Raw genomic sequence first — 13,420 nt, 5'->3', positions numbered from 1 at the left:
TTTTTGTGCACAAAATTCCCCACTGTTCAAGTAATTGCTACCTGACCTCTTCTTACTTCAAGCAGGAGGCACAGGATGTTTTTAAAATGTGTCTCTGTAGAAGATGCAAGATAGCAGGTACTATAAGAATATTTGACATTCAGCCCCATTCAGCCCATGAATTTTCAACTATAGGCAGCTCCCTTATCCCTATACTGTACCATTAGGCTATAGTAAAATAATAATCCAAGGGTCAATGACTGTTGAACTCCATTCTTCCCCCTGAGCTTCCCCTTAAGCTTTTTTACTGTCTGCAGGTAACCATTCTCTTTTCAGCTGTTCCAAATGCTTGCTTACATTTCCTTTCTTTGAATCCCAGCTCTACTACACCTCTGGTGAACAATCTATGTGCAGTAGAAGTGACACTAGAGAAACAGAAATAATGAACACCGAAGCTCCAAATATGCAATCTGCTATTTTGACGACAAAGAATGAAATCATGCACTGAAGTCCTCAGACTGATTGGCTGTGCAGAATGTGACAGAATGCTTTTTACCAAATCAGAACTTAATACAGAGAACATTCTCAGAAAAAGAATTACCATATGAATATACATATTAAATGTAATGTCTGAAACTTTTACATGTTTGTGAGGCATCAAACATGCTGTAACCAGCAACCTTCCTTAACAATATTATGTCACAATACTTGTTTGCCTTACACATAAAATGTGCACACATAGGAAATTCAGGAAACCTACTGTAAGGTGACAGTAAGAAATCTGAATACCTGTCTCAAGTCTCAATCAGTCATCAGTGCTGCATCGCTTTGGGCACATTATCTCATCTGTCAGTATATTAGTTTCTCAGAGAAATGGGAATAATACTAGTGTCCCCTGTAAAATCTGTATGCAATTACAGTGCATTTCTTCTTTTATTCAGAATTCCTATTTACACTTTGAAACTAAATATATATTCAGTTTATAATCACAATTTATATCTTTAATGATTAAAAAAAAAAAGTGTTTCAGTAGAATGCTTTCTTTTCTCTTTATACTGGAATTAGAATCATCATCTAGTTCCAAGCCCCGTGTCACAAACAGGGACACCTTCCTCTAGACCCCAGATTGGCTCAAAGTCCCACCCAACCTGGCCTTGAACACTTCCAGGGATGAGGTGTCCCCAGTATCTCTGAGCAACCTGTTCAGTGCCTCACCACTCCACAGTAAAGAATTTCTTCCTCATATCTAATCTAAATCTACTATTTTTTAGTTTGAGGCCATTCCCCTGTGTTCTGTTCTGTTTATACGCTCAGGTAAAAAGTCCCTCTCCAGCTTTCTTTCAGGCACTGGAAGGCCGCAATTAGGTCACCCCTAAGCCTCCCCTTCTCCAGGCTAAACAACCTCAATCCTTTCAGCCTTTCTTCATAGGAGAGGTGCCCCAGCCACCCAATCAGCTTGGTGGCTTCCTCTGGACTTGCTCCAACAGATCAATGTCCTTCCTGTGCTGGGGACCCTAGAGCTGGATGCAGCACTTCAGGTGGGGTCTCACCAGAGCAGAGCAGAAACACCTCTCTCGAGCTGCTGGCCACACTGTTTTTGATGTAGCCCAGGATACAATTGGCATTACCTTCCAGTGGGAGAAAGAGTGGTATTGGAGGAAAGCGTCAGTCGGTATTTGTCACGATTTTCCATATAAATAATTCTGTCTTATACCTTTTGTTATTAATATTGTTGCTGCTAGTGTTCATTTTCTTATCTCATTGCTGTTTCCAGTAAATTGTTCTTATCTCAATCCATGGTTTTCACCTTTTGGGCCTCCAATTCTCAACTCCATTCCTTGAGCAGGAAGAAGGAGGGGAAGTCAGGAAGCAAGCAAGTGGAGTCTGATTGGGGAGGGTCTCAGTGAGGGCACTGAACTGGGGAGTACCTTCCCAAAACAATGATACCAGGTACCTCTGGATGGCATCCTGTCCTTCAGGTGTGTCAACCACACCACTCCTTTCGGTGTCATCTGCAAATTTGCTGAGGGTGCACTTGATCCCTTCATCTATGGCATTAATAAAGATATTAATGAAAATATTAAATAACACTGGTCCCAATACGGACCTTTGAGGGACACCACTCATCACTGATATCCATCAGGACTCTGAGTCATTGACCAGTTTCTCTGGATGCAACCGTCCAACTAATTCCTCATCCACCTAGCAGTCCACCCATCGAATCCATCTCCTTCCACTTTAGAGAGCAGGATGTTGTTGGAGACTGTGTCAAAGGCTTTACAGAAGCCCAGATATATGACATCTGCAGCCCTTCCCTTGTCCTCTGATGTAGTCGCTCCATCACAGAAGGCCATTTGGTTGGTCACACAGGAACAACCCTTGGTGAAGCCATGCTGGCTGTCCAGAATCACCTCCCTGCCTTCCATGTGCCTCAACATAGCTTCTAGGAGGATCTGTTCTATGATCTTCCCAGGCACAGAGGAGAGGTTGACAGGTTGGTAGTTCCCAGAATCCTCCTTTCTACCCTTTGTAAAAGATGGGTACAGTGTTTCCCTTTTTTCAGCCACCTGGGACTTCCCCTGACTGCCATGATTTTTCAACTATCATGGTTGAACTATCAACTATCAACTATGAACTATCAACTATCAACTTTCAACTATCTTGGTAACTACGTCAGCCAATTCCCTCAGGACTCTGGGTTGCAGCTCATCTGGTCCCATAGACTTGTGCTCTCATTCAGGTTTCTCAGGTGGTCATGAACCTGATCTTTACTAACAGTGGGAAGCACTTTTCACCCCCAGTCCTTGTCCTGCTGTCCATCTACTCAAGAGGTGAAGACTGAGGCAAAAAAAGTTGTTGAGTACCTCAGCCTTCTCCTTATCCGTTGTTACCAGTTTTCCAGCATTGCTTATTGGAGGTGTACACCTTCTCTGACCTTCTCTTTCTGATTAACATATCTGTAGAAGCCCTTCTTGTGATTCTTTACGTCCTTTCCCAGGTTCAGTTCCACCTTTGCCTTACCCTTCATCATCCTGTACCTACACAACCAAACTTCATCTGTATATTCTTCCCAGGTTATCTGTCCTCATTTCTACTGTCTGCGTATTTGCTTCTTTAGCTTGACCAGCAGTTCCTTACTCAGCCATGCCGTCTCTTGCCTTCCTTGTCTGAATTCTTGCTCCTGAGGACTGCTAGCTCTTGAACTATATGGAATACTCGCCTAAAGATCTGCCAGCTCTGTTCTGCTCCCTTGTCCCTGAGGGCAGTCACTCAAAGGATCCTATTGACTCTCTCCTTGAAGAGTTTACAGTTTGCTTTCCTTAAGTTTGGGGCCTAACTTTCTCCTTATCTGTTCCATATCCTTCATGACTGCAGTATCTGACTCCCTCAGATACTTTTCTCCCTATTTTACAGGGGCACCTTTACTAGAAAACCATATCACAGACAGTTCCTAAAAAAAAGTCTGTGTTTATTGAACTTTAAATTACATAATAAGGATGTACAGCCTGTAATTGCTGTTGTCAATTTAGTCAGCTACTACTGACAATAGGGAGATCTCATAAGTATTCTTTGATATTTAAGATGATAGAGAAGATCTTATTTTCTTGGACAATATCACCATTATGTGAGGCTCTATATAAATTATTTTAAAGACACAGAATGTACTTTGCTATTGTCTGATGTAGCTATTAGAGATGTTACAAGTTTCTACATCTGAAGACTGTTCAGGAGACTGTTCAGGAGGAACTATATTCCAGCTTTGTTTTGCAAAATGCTGTATTTGTATCTGAGCAGAATTAATCCTCCTTTTGATAAATTTTAAGATATATCTCTATACACAGCTTAGCTTCAAATACATCAGCTATATGAACTTTAGTGGAGTTATGACTCAGTGAATACTATCTTTGAGCCCTGTTTCATAACTAGGACACAGTTCTTTCTTCATTACAGATGGTGGTGGATATTTTTCTTCTTGAATATGCCACTGATTTATTGCAAGTTCACCACACTGCCAACATCTAACACTACTAAACCTAAAGGTTTTTCAAAACTTTCTAAGGCCTATATAAAGACTTTTCAGAGAGTAGCTATAAAAAAAAAAAAATAAAAACAGCAGTAGATGCTTAAATGTCATTCTGTAACAGACAATTAAAGAGCTTTTGTACACTTTATGCATGAAAATAATTCTCCCTGGGTCTACCTTTCACAGAGTTGATGTGCGTATGCCACACTTTCACCTCGGTGCTTAATTTTACATTCTGCTTTTAACTCCACAGAGCAAAATGAGTTTGGTTTCAAGCTTACTTTTAGAGACCACCAGTTCTTATAATGAAATCATTATCCAGGGTTAATAATCTTTGTGTAGGAAAGGTCCCAGAATGTCTGAAGTGCTTAGATGGAGAACTGTCATTAGTTTAGATGAAGAAATTGCTGCTAGTCACAATCTAATGCTATCAACCATAAGACATTGCAAAGACTTTACATGCACGCATTAATACTCTCAGCGCCCTTGATAAAGCAGAGATGACGTGATCTGCAAAACCAAAGGCCTAGAGATTTTCAGGTCACTGTTACCAATAGCTGATCTGCCAGACATTGCTATGCTTTTCCTACATGGAAGCCAAAGAAAGATCGAAAGAAAAGAAAGAGGGACAGGGAAAGGGAATCCATTATGGATTATCCACTGTGGCTGCACTTCAGCTCCATTTCTGAAGAAAATGAGCAGTTCAAAGAAGTTCACTATAAGATACTCTCTCCAGATGCTAAAAAACTCAGGTTATAAGTATTGTATTTGTCAGGTCCCTAGCTCTAGGCCGTGTCTCAAGCTAGGTTCAAGGACACTTCTACAATACTTTTCAAACCTATAATGTCATCTTACAAATCTTGAATTGTCAGTAAAGTTGCCAATAACAGTGTTTCCAAGAATACAGCCTAAAATTTTACTTTTTCTGGCTTCAGAAATGAAAGAGAGATCTACTGGAAAGTAAAAGTGAAAAACCACACAGAACAGAATTGTAAACGCAATAAAAATAATATTCAAAGCCACAGAAAAAAAATATAAAGAAATGCAACTAGTATCAAACTAATGATAGTAGAGGGGGTAGGTGACCATTGGGAGTCTGAAACACTGTCCAAGGACAGATGTTTCATACCTTCAAAACAGTGGGAAAGCAGTCAGGAAGAGCCAGAATTCAGTTTTAAGTTTTGGCTAGCCTTATTTTATCAACAATTTTCCACTGATTTTTAGGCAAATCACTATTAAAAAGACTAATTTTCACACAGTTTTAGAATCATAGAATCGTTTAGGTCAGAAAACACCTTGAAGATCATCAAGTCCAACCATTAACTCAGCATTGCCAAGTCCATCACTATACCATGTCTTTAAGTGCCACATCTGCATGATTTTTTAACATTTCCAGGGATGGTGATTCAACCTGGACAGCCTGCTCCAATGCCTTACCACCATTTCTGTGAAAAAAATTTTTCCTAATATCCAATCTAAACCTGGTGCAACTCAAGGCTATTTCCTCTTGCCCTATCACTAGATACCTAGGAGAAGAGGCCAATCCCCACCTCACTACAGCCTCCTTTCAGGTAGTTGTGGAGAGCCATAAGGTCTCCCCTGAGTGCTCTTTTCTCTAGGGTAAACAATCCTCAGCCCTCAAGCTCCCTCAGCCTATCCTCATAAGACGTGGTCTACAAACCCTTTACCAGCTTCATTGCCCTTCTTTTGCCTGAATTATTTAGAATAGATAACATGGGATTTCTGCGTGCAGCACACGGCCCTCCAGATCAATGTTTTTCTTAGCTTATGAGACTGGTTCAGCTGTGTTTATAGTTTACTAAAAAAAAAAAAAAAAAATAAAGAAGAAGAAGACAACTTTAAAGTTCAAGTGTTTCAGAAAGAGACACCAAAAGCTGGTAGATCTGACAAGAAGCAGAATTAGAAGCAATCACTCTATCACAGATAGATTTAGATGTGGGCTATCACCGACTTGCTGATATGTACCAACGCCAAAGAGAAACAAAGAGAGTAATGAATCTGTCACAGTTCAAAAACAAAATCCAACTAAAACCTTTTAAAGTAAATGTGGTTCATACTTACCTTTCACATGCTCAAAAATTGTACACCTCAGAGAAGACTGTCTTCAAATACAGAAGTTACTGGACTATCTTGAAGTTGTGAAGTCAAACATACCAGAATGACTGGCATGATTATGTCCAAGTTTAGTAAAGAAATATGGGTTATTACATACCCAATACGCAAACTTTAACACTATTATAATTTTATTAGTCAGCTTGCTCACACTGTCATGCGAGATACAAACATGCAGCATGTAACTGGTCTGTAGAGAATGTTCTGTGGTGGTCACAAGAAGCTCTCCTGGAGCCAGATTTACCTCTTCTCTTGATTTCTACAAATGAACAAAAACGAAAAGCAAACTCTAGTTGAGGATGGTGAATCACAAGCAGGATTGTTATCTCTGTGAGTCTTTGCAATAGAGACCAATTCGACTATGGTAACAGAGAAGCTAGTACTGACATCTCTTGGGCAGCACCACCCTAAGTTGCCAGACTATCCCTCACTTCCCTTGGGGAATAGCTGCCATGCCCAATCTGTCCCCACAGCACAAAATCTGAAATGCCCCAGTGCACCTTGCTCTTCCCCAAATTCTTCTTCCCTTCCTCTTTGGAATTTCCTAGGCCTTTTGCTTAGCACATATAACTTCATTGGCATGGTCCAGGGTGTGCTACCACCCTGTTCCCCTGTCCTTCAAGCCTGTTTGTGGGAACTAGGGCAAAGCCTACCATCCTTCCTCCCAGCCCTCAGGGTCACCACATACAGGCTCAAGGACAGGAGAATCCAGCTCTTTGCTCCCTCAACAGAGAAAAACCAGAAGGTCCTCTCTCTGGTTTGCCTGAGAAACAGATGCCACCAGATCTTTAAAAGGGAGAACAGTTTTTCACTACTCTTCCTACCATTTGAAAGCCAGTGCCTAATATTTATATTCAAGTACAGAAGCCATTGCTTGTCAAAAGATCACACTTTACACTGCTGCCAATGTAGCTTGATGTGTAGGCCTGTAACAATACAGGCACAAGTAAACTGTTAACTTTTTGTTAGCTGTGTATTAATGTGGAGGAATTCTCTACCAGAAAGAAGAGCATACCAAGCAAATAGTTTATATAAGTTGGTATTTTTTGATAAGAAAATGGTTTCATATTGAGCAAGTGGATGTAAGAAGTTATAAAATTATTAAGTTGCTGTTGCCTGGATACAACCTTTTCCAATTTATTTCCAAACAACTTCATAGAATCGAGGTTAGCTTTGTCCTAGTTGTTGAACTGAAAAGTAAAAATTCCTTTATCTTCAGAGAAGTGATGAGGCAATTGTTTTAAATGTGTTCCTTGATTTGATATATATATACATATAAAATTTTAAATAAATATTTTAAACTGATTATAATATATGTAATCATAATTAATTTTATCTATAATAATAAATTGTATTTCTAATCAGTTATTTTAATCTACAATTATTTCTGAAAATACTGCCTATAAAACTCTATTTTACAGATATAAAACCAGATAAACTAAACCACATGCATAAAATAGTTTTAAAGATAATGAATGATTTATCTGTATGGCCAATCTTCGCGAGCGAAGATTTTGGGAAAGGTCATTAACCCTTCGAGCCTGCGCAGTGGATTTTTTAGGTGAGACACAGTGTGCGCTGAACTGAGCCCACCCTTTAATCCTGAAGTTCATCTGCCGGGGTCGAGCAAGCTTGGACAGTGGCAGTGAGGTCCTCAGGATGTACGTCCTCAGGATGTCCTCAGGATGAAGAGTGACCTTCTCTTAGATGGATGGCCTTACAGGGCTGACGAGCTCCATCTGCCCGGGGGAGTTTTTCCCTGAGTGGGAATCGAACCCGGGTCGCAGCGGTGAGAGTGCTGCAACCTAACCACTAGACCACCAGGGGCCCCGAATGATTTATAGACACATTCAAAAATACAAGAAATGGCACAATTAAACTTATCATGTAACTTCAATTTAGCTCTCTGTATGTAAGCACGATGGTATGTAAACTTTTACTATTTTCGCACTAGCAGTGCAGTTTCATTTCTCATTTGCTGTATAAAATGGGCAGTATTAATTTAACAAAAACCTGGGGATTACTTTGTTTCAGCTCTACTGTACAATCTGTAGGGAAATGTCTTACTGTAGAACCATATCCTGCATAAAGATTAAATTCTTCATAATATCATTTTCCAACCATATTCATTAATATCTAAACTGAGTTCTACAAAACCATCTTTGATTTATTTTGATAAAAACTCTGTGAGATTGTAGAAAACCCTTTTTTTTTATGTTTGCTAATTACAGTTCCTGATATTCTTTTAATCTAGCAATTGTAGACTGACAAGAACACATGATCATAAACACCTTTGCGGTTATGTACAAAGCTTAATCCCTGCTTACAGAAATTTTTTTTTGCAGAGTAGAAACAGAGTCTTCAGAGTTTCACTCACATATTTCTAGCTGCATTGCTGACTAACAAAGGTGCTCAAGAGAACATCACCCACCTAAATATTGCCTTGGTGAGCCCCACATATCCTCAGGCCCCTTCAGAAAATATGCCATATTTAATGCCAAAGTAATTAAAGTTAGGTACCACAAGACATCTCAGTTATTCCAACTCATTACAGCGAAAATTAAGCAGTTAAAGATCAATACAACTCAAATGGGGTTAAAAAACGTGCCCCTCCCAAGTAATTTGAAAAAAACCCAGCTACTTGCTTGTTTTACAAATACACCAGGGTTCTGTTTCAAATTCACCACTTCCAGATATAATTAAAACTATAAGCTACCACATGGCTTTAACTACAAGACCTATCATATAAGCATCCACTTGAAAAACTCAAATCTTTAATACTAACCTTAGCAGCACTGCATATATGAAAGCAGTATTAATCATATTTTCAAGCTCTACTCGTGGCAGATTTATCAGTTTCTGACTTCATGTTATTCTCAATTAATCTCAGCTTCAAGAACCCAGTAAGACAAATGCTGCCTCAGGTGATTCATATCCCTCTTCCCAAGACCTAAGTCAACATGCACAGAATTGCCTACTTGATCTCAGCCACAGAGTATGTGCTAGGTACAGAGATGATAAAGAGCAGAAAACAGAGAAACAGAAAAAGAAGAAAAATAGAAAAATAAGTAAAAGAAAGGGAGGAAATGAAAAAGATTACTCAGAATGTGAAAACAGAACAGAGAAAGTAATTAAAAAAAATCCACAAAATATGCCCTGCTTAATAGACATTGTTTGCTCAACAGTGTCTTTATCTACTGTTTGATGGAACAAGCATAGCACTGACAACTAATTTCCTAAATTGCAGTTTGCAATTAATTTGTTGTATGATCTCGAAAAAGTAGTCTTCAATGAACTGACAAGTAATTTTACCATACACAGTAACATTTCATTCAGTCACATGCAGCATACACAGTCCAGCCACACAGTGACAGACCTTGTACTGCACGCCCAAAAGTGAAGGTTGTCATGGCTACTGCTACTTCAAAAGTCTTGGTTTCTTATGACTAATATTTCAAGTTAAAAATAGTATTATGACAAAACATAAGAGACAAAAAATACATCTCTGAACATGGTGCTATGAAAACACAGTAAAAATGTGATGCCTTTTTTTTTTATCTAAACCATTTACAGTCATACTTTATAAAAGAAAAAAACTTACTTGGATTGCTTTTCCATACATCTAACAAAAGCACTCCTTAATGTACTTAAAAAGATACCATTTCTAAAAGCATGATGGATCACAGGATGAAGTCCATTTTTAATAAAATGCCCCCATATTGAAAAATTATCACAATTAAAATAGTTGTCACTGTATGATCTGGTTATAGTAAAAATTTGCTACACATGCAAGCAAATCTGACTGACTTTTTTTAATGCCATGCTGAGACTTTATGAGGTCCTAAAAGTCTTGTTTAATTAAGAGCCATAAAATCATGACTCAAATAAAGAGCAAAAAAGAGGAGAAAAAAAGAAGAAAAAAAAAGACTATTTTTTCCACTACTATGTGGCTCTCACTTCATGGAATGGGAGTATTTTATTCTATTTTGATCATAAGGAGTCAGCTCTGCTTACACAAGATGAGTCACGGGGATGTCTCCCTGATGAAACTGCCAATTTCAGAGCCTTCATTACCTTTTAATGACACACTAAAAAGCTTGCTACTCGCTAGAGTACTGAGGAATCTTACTCCCTTTTAGGACTTGCCCCTAATTTACCTTCTACTCTTGTCAATTCGCATTCCTCCCTCTTAAAGTTACTGATAGAACATATACAGTCAGTAAAAAGAGGTTTTAGAATCTGAGAGTTCAATTTCCAGCTGAAATTCTGTGAGACTATATCTCCTGCGAAATCAATTCAAATTGTATCATTTCTGCATCAGCTGAACTCTGGCAGCTGAAGAGAACCTAAATCCACTTTTGTGGTTAAGGTGGTTACTATTCATGCTGCATTTGTTCCTTGCTGAAGCTACCCTTTGCCCTACCTGCTGAAGATGTGGCCTGCACAACAGTGAGTAAGGACTGTGCAGAAGCACCTCTGTGAGTTTTTTAGGGGTTTTCTTTGAGTATTAACAGAAAGGTCAAGAACTTTCTTCTCCCCTGTCTGCAGTGAGCTTTCCGAAATAACACCAAATGGATTATCCGGCTGTAAGAAGTGTTTGTATGCCATAAGGGTCTGCACTATTTATAGCATTTAATGGGATTTTAAACCAGCATAGTTACAATTATTTAAACCAAACTGGAAACAAGTCTTTCCTAAAAGAGACTATGTTCCAGAAAAATTGTGGTTCTATAATACATATATATTTTTTAAAAAATATATATTTATATAATTGGCATCAAATTTTATCAGCATAATTATTACTTAATGGAGGTACAGCACAAAATATATATATATTGAAATATATAAGGATATGGTGGCTTCTAGACATCTACAATAAAACCATGATCTTTGGTAGGAAGATGTTGAACATCAACATGCATAAAGCCACCTGAGGAAGTAGGACTTTGTTTTGAAAGTTTTAGTTGCGCCACTATTGGTTATTCCTTTTCTACACCTTTCGCCTGAAGCCTCTTAATTTCGAAGTTATAATAACTTAGAGAGAGGAGTTTGGTTTCTTTTTTTCCTAACCCACTAACACAGGAACTCACACCTCTGATCTTTTAATTTGCCTTTACTGCAGTTACCCTCAGCAAATGCAGCGTGACTATGCAGATCCGTCTGGTAATTGCATTGCAAAGCCCTGTTAAACTGTCTGGCCTGGTACTAATGTAAGGTGCAATATGAGTTACCTGGTCTTATCTCAAATGTCCCACTACAATATTAAAATCTCAGTTGCTTTTTAAAGCTGGTAAGAATATATCAATGTAGAGAAATTGTGATTCTCAGGATACTACCAGAACAGACACTATCAGCACTCAAAACCAAACCCATATCATCAGGACTCAAAAGCTAACAGAGACACCCATCGCATAACAGCAGGACTTTGGGTCTCAATTAGCCATGAATGTCCTGAAGAGGAGACACATCAAAAAATAGTTTTTCTTTCCAGATGTAACTAATCTGGACAAAATACGTGCCAGTTCATACCTGCTATTATTGCTGTAAAGTTGTGGCATTTCATTCCATGAATGTGCATTTTCATCCTATGTACACTAATACAGTATTTTCCATTATAAAAGAATTCAACTTAGGTAAACTGTGTCAGAAAGAGATAATTTTGGCCATGGTCCTTTTCCTCACTGGAAAACAAATTCCACCATACTGCAAAGTGGTGCAGCAGCTGGCACTCACTGCCAGGAGCAGCATCAAACAACCTGCAGCCCAGGCCAACTGCTATCCTCCACATTTAAATACAGTCAGCTTCAAGGACGCCAACTGTCATTCAGCTGAGTTTTCACACAGTCAGCCATTTGAAACACACATTAAAATGTGGTCTGGTCACCCAGGTAAGCCATCTGCAGCCTGCAGGTGCAGGGCATTGCGCCTTGAGGCTGCAGAGGGACCTTGTACTTTGACTGGTGTGATTTAGCTCCCAAGGACGTCTCAGTCAAAGGATATTTGATGTCATCACCTCCTCCCTGAAGGATGAATGACCAACTGTGAAGTCATTTATTCCATAGTTATTCTTTCTTAATGGCTCCATACAGAAATATGCCATCCACCATAGTAGCCAGCTGTAATGGAAGCCAGTGCTTGGACTGCAAATGTAATTCATTTACAAAATATAATACAATAGCATAATGCTTTTTCCTTACCTATTCCCTTGCATTTAAAAGATGAAATAAAACACACTTTTAAAATTTCCCACATAAATGTTCAAAATTTCTTTTATTCTGGGGTAACATTCAAAAGACAGTGTAATAGAGGAAAAGTGAACACTTTTAAGGATACACAGTATGACTGCAAGAGGTGAAAAAGTACCACATACTAGTCCTCAATGCTTTTCAGAAGATATGTATTTTGATTTTTCTTTGAAATGAAACAGATGCAATCTTTCCTCTAAATACAGCTCCAAAAGAAATAGAATATTTTCCAAGGCTTCCTGTCTGCACAACCTTAGCTACATACCACGGTCTCCTACCATGTTCTGTACAATAAAATTACTTGACCAACTTGGTTTTGAATATTTAGACTCTTTAAAAAACAAATAAAACTTGTTTTCTGGTAACAGGTGCTGATACTGTTCAGTCATCTGAAGAAACCTAGACACAGTCTTTAATTACATAGCATTATGTCTCCATCATAAGGTAATTCCTACGATCATGGTGTGTCATTGACATGTTCAAGTGGCAGAAAACAATCTCTAAGGAGGGGAACATTACAATTGCAAGGAGACTGGTTTCTTAATGAGTTCTCAGTGCCACCTATTAGTTAATTTCAAACTCACTGATACAGTTCATGCTCAAATGGGAAAAACAAAAGAAGAGAGCGTGGTCCTTCTGTCACTTGTTGAATGGTTATTTTTAGCAAGTTTAAAAAGTATTACAAAGGATCATCAGCGTTGGAGGGGTTTTATTGCCTCTCTTTGTTATGGATGATAAACAAGTAATCAAATGTAAGGTCAAGTACTTGCAGACTTTATTTTTTAAAATCAGGTAGGGAGAAAACTGGATAAAGCTATTCACTGCTCTGATTCTGTCACAGATATGGAATTTCACATAGTACATTTCCTTGTCATAAGATACTTCTGAAAATCATATTCACTGTGAAAACTATTGCAGAGTTTAATTAGCAGCTTGATATTCTTAACCCCAGCTGCTCACATAAATACAGTGCTTGTTTATTTGGAAGGGAACAAGTGCATTTGGGCACTTTACCAGAGATTTTGACTAATATAGATGT

The 13,420-nt window shown here is 38.5% G+C and overlaps 1 protein-coding gene and 1 long non-coding RNA gene across 2 annotated transcripts in view; both read right to left on the bottom strand.

The window, feature by feature from the left end:
- SH3GL2 (SH3 domain containing GRB2 like 2, endophilin A1) overlaps positions 1–13,420 on the bottom strand; it is a 93,912-nt gene that overhangs the window by 43,983 nt on the left and 36,509 nt on the right. The gene's annotated exons all lie outside the window — the stretch shown is intronic.
- Positions 6,250–12,080, bottom strand: LOC120323878. The gene is made up of 2 exons (XR_005564792.1): positions 11,666–12,080; positions 6,250–6,395 (listed from the first exon to the last, which is right to left on the bottom strand). It is a non-coding gene; the product is annotated as an uncharacterized LOC120323878 (long non-coding RNA).

Source organism: Pipra filicauda, unplaced genomic scaffold (genome assembly GCF_003945595.2).
Source record: "Pipra filicauda isolate LSUMZ 115617 unplaced genomic scaffold, ASM394559v2 scaffold362_size804934_pilon, whole genome shotgun sequence".
In the NCBI taxonomy this organism is placed as follows: Eukaryota; Metazoa; Chordata; class Aves; order Passeriformes; family Pipridae; genus Pipra; species Pipra filicauda.
This window is presented reverse-complemented; position numbering and strand designations above follow the sequence as displayed.